Genomic DNA, 12,122 nt, shown 5'->3' with positions numbered 1-12,122 from the left:
AGGGCATGGTCAAAAATAAAAAGAATTTTAAAAAATAATTGGATGTTTAATTTTGGGAAAACACGATATATGCAATAATCTTAGAATCAGACATAGTGAAACATATTTCTCAAATTTTTTTCTTGTTGAAAATAATTTTTCTAGAAAAATATGGATTGAGTTTTTTCCTTTACATTTGGTACAGCGTTGTTTTCCTATCTCTTTGGTACATTATCTAGGCAAAGATAAATATCTATTTTTTGATTCCTCCTTTCAAATTAATTCCTTGAACACCTATTCACAGCGTTCTAGTCAAATCCAGATATTTAAACTGCAAAGGTAACTTGTGACCTTATGACTCATATCAAAAGCCTCAATCTTTTCAGCCACATTACACAATTATCTACCACTTATCACTCCTCTCCCTTAACTTCTTCACACACTTGTCTCCTACAGTCAGTCACAGAGAACAAAGAAAACATATGTAAATCAAGGAAAAGCTGTATAATTAATACATGAATACAAAAATGAAAAGAATGAACGGGAAGGAGGTAATAGGTAATCAGATCAAATACAAAAAGTGGAAAGGCAGGAGAATGGAAGAAGAAGCAAAAAGTATGCAAAAGATAAAGTGAATCAAGGAGAGGCATTGAGAGAATTGTTCACAAAGTTCACACAGCATCTTTGTTAATGATGTCTAGTCTTTCTCCACCATTAACCATTTGAGAGAGAGTCTTTATTAAGTCAACTTTAAGCCTCAAAGCACCGCATGTGTTGTAATACATTTAACAGGTGCTTAACAAGTCTTACTATTAAGACAACAAAAAAGTGCTTTTCTTTACAAATCCAAATATAGTTGTTGATATAGGTGAAATGAATTAAGTATATGCTATCATAACATGTACAATTGACTTTCAAGGACTGCTGTTACATTTACTACTTGCATAATTGCAGACTTTGTTCTAGTTATGGCATGTGAACACAACTAAGCAAATTGCAATGGTTATAGGTTTTCCCAGAGTTAACCTATATTTGGTTAAGTGTATTGGAGTATAAGGGTTCTTTTTTTTAGTTTAAACATGTTCTCAATCTGTTTTTAATTTTCTGCTATTTGGTTTTACAAGATGCAGGATTGTAGAATGCGATGCCACTCATTTCTAAAATGATATAAAATCTCTCATACAATAATTAAGTCAAACCCTATATAAATTCATTTTTTGCTCATTTGTTTTGTAATATAAGTTTATGACCACAACTTAACCACAAAGAAATCAAACAAATGTATTAGTGCTCGTACCACAAGAAGCAAAGATATCCAAGTTTAACAAGAAACCCTTTTTAATTATTAATATGGAAATGAATTTGTGTATTCTTAAATCTGAATATCTATTCGTGGTCTGCATTTTTCTAGCATTCTTTTTCAAAATGAAGAGTGAAACATAATATTTTTTCTATCTGCCAGAACAAAGGAAAACAGATGTAATACGTATTAATTTCCTTTACTTGTAGGAGTGCTAGTGATAGGAATAGGCTTTCTTGAGGACAAAGTGGGAATTTTAAAAAGTGTTTTATTATAGAAAGAACTCAACTCAGAGTCAGGTACAAAGAGTCCTAGACCTGCTCTACCACAAACACTCTAGGCACATGTGGGCAACTTGGTTAGGTGCTCTACATTGAGGTTTCACCTCTGAGCTGATTGGGTAAAGCAATGGCTTTTAAGTTGTGTTTTAGAGTGGCTGCAGGGGTTCCATCAGTCTTTTATTCTAGTTTAATTTTTAAATATATGTATGTATTTAACTGTGGTAAAATACATATAACATAAAATTTACCGTCTTGACCATTTTTAAGTGCATAGTGTAGTAGTATTAAGTATATTCACACTGGTGTGCAATAAATCTCCAGAACTTTTCATCTTGCAAAACCCAACTCTACACCCATTAAACAACTTCCCATGTCCCCCTCCCCCAGCCCCTGGTAACCACTACTCTACTTTGTGTTTCTATGAGAATGACTACTCATTTACCTCATCCCAGTGAGATCGTACAGTATTTATCCTTTTGTGACTGGCTTATTTCACTTAGTATATCCTCAAGTTTCATCCATATTGTGGCATGTGTCAGAATTTCCTTCCTTTTTCTGGGTGAATAATATTTCACTGCATTTATATACTACATTTTATTAATCCATTTATCTGTTGACAGATATTTGGGTCTCTTCCACCTTTTGACTATCTCGAATAATACTGCTATGAACATGAGTATACAAATATCTCTTTAAGTTTTTAAATATTTTTAAGTATCTAAAATAAAGTGGGAGGGCTTCCCTGGTGGCACAGTGGTTAAGAATCCACCTGCCAATGCAGGGGACATGGGTTCGAGCCCTGGTCTGGGAAGATCCCACATGCCACGGAGCAACGAAGCCCGTGAGCCGCAACTACTGAGCCTTGCGCTCTAGAGCCCACGAGCCACAGCTACTGAGGTCGTGTGCCACAACTACTGAAGCCCGCAAGCCTAGAGCCTGTGCTCTGCAACAAGAGAAACCACTGCAAATAGAAGCCCACACACTGCAACAAAGAGTAGCCACCGCCTGCTGCAACTAGAGAAAGCCTGTGCACAGCAACAAGACCCAACACAGCCAAAAATAAAATAAATAAATAAATTTCTAAAAATAAAAAAGTGGGAATGAATAAGTGAATATTAAATTGTGTTATAAGCCAAAGTTTCATCTGTTGCCAATCTCCAATATATTAATGTGTTTTTGTATAAACCTTGAAAAGGATGTTTAGCTTGCTTTCATGGTTACATATATTTGATTTTTTTGTAAATATGTCATCAGCTATAAAGCTTATACTGTGACACTGACCTTTTATTTAAATCTAGGCCTGTACATGTCTGCTCATAAACAGAGAATACACTACTAAAGCACTCAGGCAACATACACAAATACCAGTCAATGCTCGGGTATTTCTGCTTGGTCCATGCTTTCTTTGTGGTATGGTAATTTGTACAAGTAAACTCATACATTATCATATCATGATAATACCATTCTATGGTTTTATTGTTACTATAAAAGAATTATTTCTTGACTCTTGTATCTCTGACAAGAATTTCAGCAAATGTTACATAATGGTAGGAGGACTTTTCAATCACTCAGACATAATATCATTTATCAGCTACTAGTTTTCTCCCCAACTTTGTCAACCTGGTAAATTCCTAAACATCCTTCACAACAGAGCAAGTGTCATCTCCTCCAGGAAGCTTCATATAACTCTCTTCCACAACCTCAATATAGAGCTCTCTCCTCATTTTGTTTCTCCACTGTAGCCTATACATTACTGCATGCTTCTTTCAGTTCATCTTTGATATTTTGTTGCTTTTATTTTTATGAGTCTAATTTTCCCTTTGCACTAACTTTCTTAAGGGCAAAGGCTATGTTTCTATTCAATTTTCATATCTGCAGACCATTGTACAATAATCATTCAACAAAAGATTTATGAGAGGGTGAGCCTTTCTTAAGTTAAATTTAAGCCTCAAAAAACTTCATACATGGGCTTCCCTGGTGATGCAGTGGTTGAGAGTCCGCCTGCCGATGCAGGGGACACGGGTTCGTGCCCCGGTTCGGGAAGATCCCACATGCCGTGGAGCGGCTGGGCCCGTGAGCCATGGCCGCTGAGCCTGCGCGTCCGGAGCCTGTGCTCCGCAACGGGAGAGGCCACAACAGTGAGAGGCCCGCGTACCGCAAAAAAAAAAAAAAAAACAAAACTTCATACATTATAATACACTTAACGGGTGCTTCATAATAGTCTTAATTATAATCCATGTATGAATAGACAAATATTAAGTGTCCCTGCCCTTTCAGATAGTTTATTTCCTGAGTTTCCTAAGATTCCAATATGATGTTTTAAAAATTGTTACCATTTACAACAACTTACTTGTGTGATTCAGGATTTTCTTTGAAGAGTACAATCAAAGCAAAATACATAAATAAATTGGATACTGTAGAATAATATAATTGCAACTTCCAGGTTCAGATTTTTAGACATTTGTGTTCATTAAAACAGACTAATTTTCTTATTAAGTTCAAAATATATAACTATTATAAATCTAAATTTATAAGTTTATATTAATTAAATTCCACTTTTATCAGTGTTGTATATTGGTATTACACAGATTTATTTAGGAAAATGAGATTCTGTTAATAAAGCTATTAAGTTTATTTTCTTTCTCAAGATTGCTTTGGCTATTCAGGGTCTTTTGTGTTTCCATACAAATTTAAAAATTTTCTGTTCTAGTTCTGTGGATAATGCCAGTGGTAATCTGATAGGGATTGCATTGAATCTGTAGATTGCCTTGGGTGGTATAGTCATTTTAATAATATTGACTCTTCCAATCCAAGAACATGATCTTTCCATCTGTTTGTGTCATCTTCAGTTTCTTTCATCAGCATCTTATAGCTTTCAGAATACAGGTCTTTTTGTGATCAGATGACTGAGGAGAACTTTTCCAGCTCTCACATTTTATGAGTTAATAGTTCCTCTTCATTCCATTCAGTCATGCATTTACATAGCTTATGGAATTCTCTGCTCCCAACCCACAAGGCAAAACTATGCTGAGCAAGGACAAACCCCATCCATCTGGAAAACTCAAAGAGAATTTTCAAAATTAGAGCTATGGATTCCACTCTGCTCTCCCTCACAAGGCCATAAGCTTTCATCTTTGACCATACTACACCTTAACTGTTCTACCTGATTATATAGCTAAGTGTTCTAAGATAGAGAATCACATTCACTTATAGAGCATGAATGTTTCTGGGTGTTACACGGATCACACTTATGTCTGCAAATGGTATTGTAATGATGACAAAGTGTGCTTGGTAAGGTCAATTCCAAATATATACATTAACACCCACTTAGTTGATATCTCTTTCTTCTCCCTCCATAAAGTTCTTTGAAAGAATAATCTATATATTTATCTCCTCCTCCTCACCTCCCACTCCTTCTTCAAACTTCAACCTTCAGGTTTTTACCCCACTACTCCATATAAACCACTCTGGAAAAGACCCTCATTACTTCCTAATTGCCAAATTCAAGAGACTCTTGTCGATTTTTACCCTATTTTACCTCTATTCTGCACTTGTCATATTCCTACCTTTATTTCTACAAGGCCCCTTTCTCCTTCTTTGGTTTTTGCCTTTCTCATATTTTTCATCTTATAGCTCCTTTTTACTCATTTACACCTTAAACATTACATTTTCCAATGGTCTGTCCTTTCTTCTCTTCTCTTTCCATTTTCACTAGATGGTCTCATCCATATGCATGGCTTTAGTCAGCATTTATATATAGATAGATTCTCAAGGCCGCAGTTCTAATCCAGAGTTTGCCCTTGATTCCAAATGCTGCTATATATTTCTTCTTGGAATCCCAACAGGCATCTTAATTGAAATCTATCCAAAACTGAGCTTGTTAATTTTTTCTCTTGGACTCATCTCATCCTCCATCTCCTGCCTAAACTATCACAAAGTCTCCCAACGTATCTCATTGTTGCCAAATACCCCTCAAATACCCCCAAATACCCCTCAATCTGTCCACTATACCTCCGTCAGAGTGAAATTTCAAAACTACAAATAAGACTGTCACTTTCCTTCAGAACTCATTCCTGACTCTAAGTGCCCAGATAATAAGGTCCAAATTTCTCGATATGACATGAAAAGCTTTCCTGACCATACTGCTATCTACATTTACCACCTTATATTTTGCACTTTCTCACACAAATTATTTTCACTTTTCAAATAAACCACACTATGTATGCTCTTTTTAAATTCACACACTGATCCTTCTGTGTAGAATATTCTGCTTCACAGTTATTCAATCTAGTGGACTCCTGTACAACTTTCAAAATAGTTCAAGAGTTCCTTTCTAATGAAGCTTTCCATCACTCCACCTTACATTCCTATAGACAGTAAAGATTCCTATAGACAGTAAAGATTTTGTGATACCACTGTAGCCAATACATACTTCCATCCTGGTACCCATAATTTATTGACCTTACTTGTATGTGTCTGCCTTGCCTTTACATACTTTAGGTTTCTTAGAGGCAGAGGTTATGTCTTATTCATTATTTTATCCCCAGTCTGTTGCATATTAAGTATGCAATAAGTGATTAATAAAAGCATGATTGCATGAATTAATTAATGTGAACATTTCTTACCCTCAACTGTCTTAAAGTCTAATGGGGAAACATACACAAACATCAAAAATTATAATACAGTATGTATCTGCAATGGTTGACTTGTGTGCATTCTGTTATTTCCAGATAGGTCAAGGGAAAACACATATGCTCATTGTGAACATGAAGTATCTGTCTGTGTCCTTTATAATTTGTTTATATCATTCCTACCAGTTCCTGTTTCTACTATAACTATATAGTTAGTTTTATATATCTCCTAAATATTAACAACTAAATAAAAATACATATCTGCATACAATATAAAATTAGTCAAACTATCCCTATAGCAGTTTACTTTCAGAGGAATGAATTTCATGAGAAATATGTGAGAAGATACTCCTTTTCAAGAAAAATGTATTTTTCCCATGACCTGTGTTCTGCAGTTAACAATGGTTGTAGATTAGAAAAATGTTTAAGGTTGTGCTTTCAGCTGTTGACAAATTGTAAAATAGGCTAAATAAGAGGATACCAAAATATCAAGTGGAAATTGGACCCACTATTTAAAATTCTGAATTGTTCCCTAGGCTTTAGTCATGTTTTTTCCTTTTGTAGCAGGGTCAGTGTGAGAAGGCTGAAGTAGATGGAGGAATGGTGAGTGTAATGAGGGGAAGAGGTTGAGGAAATTATTCTGGCACTCATGATTTAAGCCTCAAGTAAGGATTCATTCTAAAGGAAATGAAATTGGTGATTTCAGTTTGCTCCCTAGCAACTACTGTAGCAGAGATGCAATTTGAATGCATCAATGTGTTTCACATATTGGGAATCTCTGTGGAAATGTATAATGAGCTCCTGTTGGGGCAGTTTTCTGTATTATGCTTCAGTGCTAGGGCATGCATTTGTCTGGATGTTCTCAGCATCCTGAGCTGCTCAACAAATTTTAAACATTTTGGAGACAAAAATAGTTTGAGGTTTTCCCTAAGCACTCTCCAAGGTACCAGGCTGAAAACAAAGTAGAACCCCCAAATCCTAAAAAAACTGATGCCTACCACACCTGGAGTACTCACCTTGGCAAGGAACTAGGTGACATTTACACGGAAAAACCATATATTCCACATGGCTCTTGATGAGCTTATTTTTTGGAAGAACATACACAGTGTCATTTAATCAAAATATAACACATTGGTATGAAATTTGATGAGCTAGCACAAAGTCAATTGTGTTTGATGACTTATTTCCAATTAACTTAAGACATATTTTACTTGCCCCTGCTTCTTAACAGTTCACTTTTAAAAAATTCCATTCATAAAAATTAAATAAACACAATGTGCTGAATTTAAAAATCTATCTTTATCTGTTTTCATTTCCATCCCTTTCTTTTTCAATCTCTTGCCTCCTTTCTGTCTCTTAAATAAAGATGAGAAGTGAAGAGGTACTGCCATCTACTGGTATATGGGAAACATTCCTGAAATAGTTGAACTGCACTAGAAATTGGCTTTGCCAAGGACACTCAGGGAGACAATAGAAAAAGTTGTGGTGCTTTAAGCTCTTTAAATGAAACCCTGGATGATATATTCATTCATTTATTCACTAATTTCAGCAAAGTTGAATTTAGAACTTCCAGTATTGCCAAGCCCTGAACTAAATCCATAGAACACAGAGATGACTAAATCCTGGCACTTGACAGAAAAACCATTTCATTTTCTTTCCTTCCTCTGTTCACGTACTGTCAATAGTATATGAGGCTGTTTTTGCAGCATGCACTTGCGTTAATGGATTGAGCCCCTGAGGATAATTTCTGGAAAATATTAAATATTTACAGGCTACGCTGCCAGCAAAAAATCCCAGGAGGATTCCAGAAGCATGCAAGTCCTGTAAATACCTCTCTCTTCATTCATTTGAAATTCAGTCTACTTATTTTAATATATTTAATAATCCCCTTAAATACTACCATTCACAAAGGAACGGAGAAAAGATAGAAAAGTAGCTCTGTCGAATGTGTTCCTTAATAGAAGGTGCAGAACAGGAATATTGGAAGTGGTAAAGAATACACACAGATATTGATTTCACAACATTAATACTGATTAATACATCAAGACTATTCAGCATACACCTCGGATACTTTAGCAAGCCTGCCCTAACACCTATGCTATTGACTCGAATCAAACTAGAAACTCACTCAGGCAATGAAGAAGCCTACAATACATGTGATCATCAAACACCAATAAAAAAAGATTCTTGCACAAACATTAGAGATTAGAAGTATTTCAGTTATGCAGTTTTGTTATTTTCTTATGAAATCTTGGTTTTCCCAATACACATCCACCTTGAAGATAACCAGACTTTGAAGATGATTCGAAGACACTTATGGCTGAGCCCCAAAACCAATTTCATTATTGTAAATTCAAACTTTCTCAGTCTCCCTCTACTCGTGGATAATAACACTCATCATCCCCTTTGGCAACTAAAAGAACATGTATGTTTCATTTGTTTCTATAAAACCCATAGTGCTTGACCCATTATAAGACCCCAGTATATTTATATTTTAAGGAGTGAATGAACATCATTGGTTTATATGTGTGTGTGTGGTTAATTGGAGAGTTTTCCACCAGTGATGTGTCAGTGCTCTGCTTTATTATTTGAAAAGTCTTAATTTTGCTCTTTAAAAAAAAAATATGGTGAAATAATTTTTGACCAGCAAAAGAGTTGCAAAGATAGTAGAGTTCTCTTATACCCTTCATTCAGCTTCTCTTTAATGTTAACATCTCACATAACCAAGGCAAAATTATTAAAAGTGAGAGTTTGACATCACTATAATACTACTAACTAATTTATTTTGGATTTCCCCAGCTTTTTCACTGATATGCATTTTTTGTTCCAGGATATATCTCTAGTCCCCTCGAATCTGTGACAGTTCCTTAGTCTTTCCTTATCCTTCATGACCTTGACACTTCAGAAGAATAGTAGTCATGAACTTTGGTTTTGTCGGATGTTTTCTCATGATTACGCTTGTATCATAGATTTTTGAAAATAATACCACAAAGGAGAAGTGCATGCCTGAGCACATCACATTGGGGGTGTATGATATCAATATGTATTATTACTGATGATGTTAACTTCAATCACTTGATGGAGATTGTATCTCCAGGTTTCTCCACTGTTAGGTCTACCTCCTGGAGGGAGGAGAGAGTATCAAAGCATTTATTCCTCTTTCCCCAGTCTCAGGTAGTTTTCTCACATAAAGTCTGATCAGTACTCAGCTGAAGACTCAAGGGAAAGCCTTTTCCAACTTCTAGAGCTCTGTCTTCTCATCCACGTCTCTTCTCTCCTGTGCACTGCCCTATAAATTTCTCTCTGCATTCTCAGCTCTGTTTTCTCAACTCAGGGAAATTATGAGGGTCCATTTGGGTTCCCTCCCCCTGCACTGCAGCCTAGATATTCTCTTAAGGCAATATGTTGGATCAGTAGTAGGATTCACCTCATTTGTTTTCCTTCTCTCAGATGCTGGTGGTTCAGTTTCTGAAAAAAACATTGTTTCTTATATTTTTGTCCTACTTTTTATTTGTTTAAGGTGTATGGGTATGTCCAGGCCTTTATTCCATGTGGCTGGAAGCAGATACCAAGGTCAATGTTTTAAATACCATCTATATGATAATACCACTAAAAATTAAAATTTTAGTTCAGTACTCTCCCTTGAATTACAAACACATATCCAATTTCCCATTTTATAGGTTTCCTTAAGTTCTCATTAACATTTTAAACCCAACTTATCCAAAGCATGAAGCAAACTCTTGAGTCACTCCATCCCCCATGCATTTCTCTTCTGCTAATCCCAATTTCAGTACATGTCACCACCAGCCTCCTAGATGTTCAATTCAAAAATCTAAGAGTTATCTTTGACTCCTCTTTTCCCCTACTGTCATATGCAATACATTGGCAATTCTTATTATTCTATTTCAAAATGCATATCAAATCCAGCCTCTTGTCTCTCTCTACACTGAAACCACTCTCAGAATCGCTCATCTGAACCACTGCAGAAACTTCTAATCTCTTTCCTCCCACTCTTGCTTCTCCTCTTTAATTCACTAGCAACCAGAATATTTTTTTAAATATACATGATATCCTGTTATCTCCCTTATAAAACATTTTCAGCAGCTTCTTGTTGCAATTTGAAAACATTTCACACACATTACCATGACCTTCAGGGGCCTACTTGATCTGGATACCATCTTCATCTACAATCCCATTTTATACCTGATATTCTAGGCACATAATCTTCCTTTCTGTTCTCAGAATATACCAAGTACCTTCCCATCTCAGAGCCTTTATACTTTTCATTTCCCTTTCCTGGAATACTCTTTTCCACAGGCTCATGATATGGCTAGTTTTTTCCATCATTCAGGTTTCAGCTTAAATGTCACTTTCTTCAGAAAACATTCCTTGACTACCTTATTTAAAGTTGGGCTCCTAGCTTCAATTACTTTCTTTTACATCATAGTATTTGTTTCCTTGGTAATAAAATGATTTTTTTATTATCTTGGTTACTTGCTTCTTTGTTTATTTATCATCTGTTTCTTAGACAAAAACTTTTAGAGGAAATAGTCTTTTTTCACTACTGTATCACACTGTATGACATGGGGTCTGGTATGTACTTGATGTGCTATAAAATTTCCTGAATAAATGAATGAAGATATAAAGACTGTTTTTACAAATAGGAAGGAGGCTAATGTCATGATCTGGGCAAAATTTGACTTGGTGAGCAAGAATCTAGACAAAGAGTGGGTCAAATCAGCTTGTCACCTGCTTTTGTAAATAAAGTGATGTCAAAACACAACCACACCCATTTTATTATGTATTGTCTATGGCTATAGAGGCAGTGGTTGTACCAGAGACTATATGGCCTGAAAGCCTGAAATATTTACCATCTGTCCCTTTATAAAAAATGTTTACCAACTCTTGATCTAAACATATGCAGAGATAATGGAGATATAGCAGGAAAACTAGAATATTTAAAGCACTACTCTCAGACCACAAGTCTGTGTTCCATGACAGTACACATGAAATTCATCTCTCTCCCTCTTCATGGTCTGCTCTCTACATTCTTCCCTACCACTATCACTCCAGGGTTAGGATAACCTTGTGTATCCTATGTACTGATGTACATCCTATGTTTCTGAGACCCTGATTATGTCTTTAAAACTCCTTCTTTATTAATATAAAAGTACAGCCAGGATGCAACTTACAGATTCTGTAGTTTGTCATAATTTCCCAGAACTTTCAACTTCCATATTCTGGGTCAAACACCACCATCACTCTTGCTATTTCTTTTGCATTTTCAAAATGTTGCCATTTCATGAAACTTATTGAAATGCATATTGTTTTTGCTGGAATTCTATTAAAATGTAATTTCAACCAGAAAGAGTGATCCATCTTTCTAGGATCATTGGATGCGTAAATGCCCTTTTAAATGGGTATTCAATGCATTCAACTTTCCAAACCATAATAATGTCAGCTAGACCACTGGAAATGTAATATACATTACCGGTACTTTCCAAAGTTCTTAATGTAATATACGTTACCAGTACTTTACAAAATCAATCCAAAGAAAATATTTTATTCAACTAGCAATGAGTGTTTGTGACAAAAGTTGCAACCAGACACTTTTTCTGCCTTCCAGCACTCCTACTTGGAGGCAGGAGGCCATGGAAGACTTAATCTATCTACCAAGGAAGCCTCGACTTTTCCCAAGGTCTCCTCACTTTGTCACCATGACAGATTTTAGAAGTGGTGGCTTTTCAACTTCATATGACCACGTATCAAATACACAATGATATTACCACCTAAACACAAATGATGTTACAATGTAATCATTTCCCACTCCAAGATGAAAAATGATTCATAGGTCACCAGGTCACAAAGGAAAAAGTTGAATTTGAGGAGAGGTCTTTAGAGGTTCATGCACCTTACCTCTGTGCTTTGTCC

This window comes from Stenella coeruleoalba (genome assembly GCF_951394435.1).
Source record: "Stenella coeruleoalba genome assembly, chromosome: 8".
In the NCBI taxonomy this organism is placed as follows: Eukaryota; Metazoa; Chordata; class Mammalia; order Artiodactyla; family Delphinidae; genus Stenella; species Stenella coeruleoalba.
Note: the sequence above shows the minus strand (reverse complement) of the source record.